The sequence below is a fragment of the Nyctereutes procyonoides genome, unplaced genomic scaffold, assembly GCF_905146905.1.
Source record: "Nyctereutes procyonoides isolate TBG_1078 unplaced genomic scaffold, NYPRO_anot_genome, whole genome shotgun sequence".
In the NCBI taxonomy this organism is placed as follows: domain Eukaryota; kingdom Metazoa; phylum Chordata; class Mammalia; order Carnivora; family Canidae; genus Nyctereutes; species Nyctereutes procyonoides.
In genome coordinates this window covers 40,947,104-40,949,424 of record NW_026575047.1, presented here as the reverse complement: position 1 = coordinate 40,949,424, position 2,321 = coordinate 40,947,104, and the positions used below count along the sequence as shown (strand labels likewise).

At 43.1% G+C, this 2,321-nt stretch overlaps 1 pseudogene; it reads right to left on the bottom strand.

Annotated features, from left to right (window-relative positions):
- Positions 1-457: 457 nt before the first annotated feature.
- LOC129510609 (BCL2/adenovirus E1B 19 kDa protein-interacting protein 3-like) lies at positions 458-1,110 on the bottom strand (annotated as a pseudogene).
- Positions 1,111-2,321: the final 1,211 nt, after the last annotated feature.

Sequence of the window (2,321 nt, the reverse complement as noted above, 5' to 3'; positions counted from 1 at the left end):
AAAAAAGAAACAGTCACAAGAAAGCTGTTCTATCATTTGCTAACCTGATCACATTTTAAGAGAGAGATGGTAGTCATCTTGTAAGAGTAAAATTTATACCATGAATGATGCAGGTTTAAGTCTGGTGGCACTAAAAGGAGACAATAGCATTGTTGACAAAATTATAATCTGCTGGTGGCATTTGGGGAAAAGAAGCTCTTGCGAATTTCTAAATAACAGTAAACTCTGTTAGGAAATTCTAAAGTGTCTTACAGGCCAAAAAGGGAATGAGGCTAGTAAAATGCCTCAGAAGAGTTTGAATAAAATACTGGATTGGAGAGTTACTGGAACTTAGATATGTAAAAATAGGGTGGTAGTTTGGGTCATGCTTACAATGGTCTCAAGTTCAAATAAACTACTGTGACAATACACCACTTCACAGGTCACACACTTTTCCAAGGCTGTTCTTTTCTTTCCTTCAGTAGGTGTTGGCAGAAGGTGTGCTCAGTCACTTTCCAATATAGATGCCTAGCCCCAAAGCCAAAACATGAGAGAGGAAAAGAGACGGAATGAACACCTTAAGGAATTCTGCAGAGAAAATACCCCTTGATTCATGGCCCCACTTTTCCTCATGCTTAAAGTGATGGAGCCTTTGGGGTGTCTGAAGTGGAACTCCTTAGGTGCAATGTTTTCGGGTCTACTGGACCAGTCGGACACCCAGCCTACACTTTTCCTCAAAGCATCAACTTCTTTCTCTCCTTCTGCAGCCTCTTCTTCTGACTGAGAGCTATGGTCCCTGCTGGTGTGCATCTCCACATCACACATAATCTGCCCATCTTCTTGGGAAGGGCTGTCACAGTGAGAGCTGGCTCTTGAACTACTCTGTCCTGATTCATGCTGTGCATCCAAAAGAATCTTCTCCATGTCTCCATTGTGGATAGAGGATGAGGAAGGTACATATTCTAGCCCCCCATTTTTCCCATTGCCATTATCATTGCCATTGCTGCTGTTCATGGGTAGCTCCACCCAGGAATTGTTGAGCCCAGCTGGCGGGGGCAAAGGCTGTTCACCTTCCTCGCAGTTGTTGTTGTTGTGTGGGAGCGGCGGCTGCTCTACTAAATGAGCCTACATTGTGGGGCTGCTGAAGGAGCTGCGGCGCAACAGGACCATCTCTGGTTCTCAGGCAGCAACACCCATGCCAAGAATTAACCCTTCACCAAGGACATCAGCTTTGATAAATTTGCATCTCCACGTTATGTTTAATGAGTGCAATCCTGGCACTTCTGATATTGATGCTATGAGAGGCAACCTCCAGGTTTATTTTCAGGAATGGTCAGTTGCTATTTCAGAAGTTTGTTAGGTGATTGCCTCCTTGTGTCACCCCTGGGGTGATGATTTTTTAAAAGCATGATGTCTTTATAAAACAACAGTATTAGTTATATCTTCCAGTATTGAAAGAGGCTTTTATTTGAGAAATTGTTCCAGTTTTTATTTACCTAAGAATCCTAACTACAGGTAGGTAGTTGAATGAGATTATCAATCAAGGATCTTCCCTGCCCAGAAGTCCATAAATGTATCCAATTCTTGGATTCTCATTCCAAAATAAATGCCAAATAATGGATTACAAGGATGTGAGGACACCCTAAAGTACAGATGTGAGTCCTTGGGGCCTTTGACCTTCCTGTACAGCAGGAAGGACCCTTCCCCAAGAAGGATGGGCTGAGGATTTCAGGTATGTGGGATAAGATCTCCTGTCTCTCACTGCACTTCAATCTGTCGCCATCACTGGTCTAAATAATGAAAAAGTCAAGCAATCAGGCCTAGATTTTAGAGGGCATTCCAAGTCCTACCTTGAGAAGCGTCTACAATTGCCTTCAGTGGTCCACTGCTAACATTGATGCTGCCATAAGAAGTCACCAATGCAAGACCAGCCACAGACTGGGGAGAAGAGACATTTACTCACTACTTCCATGCTGTCAGGTTGTTCAGAATCCTGGATCCTGAGTAGTTTTGGTAAGTGAGGTTCATGAAGCATAGTTGTGACACTTTGAATACTATAAAAATGATCTAGGATCCCTGGGTGGCTCAGCAGTTTAGTGCCTGCCTTCGGCCCAGGGTATGATCCTGGAGACCTAGGATCAAGTCCCACACCAGGCTCCCTGCATGGAGCCTGCTTGTCCCTTGTCCCTCTGCCTGTGTCTCTGCCTCTCTCTCTCTCTGTGTCTCTCGAATGAATGAATGAATGAATAAATGAATAAATAAATAAATAAATAAATAAATTTATCTGGGCCTTTAAGAATGAGAAATTCAGTTCAACTCAACAAATGTATATACTTAGTATA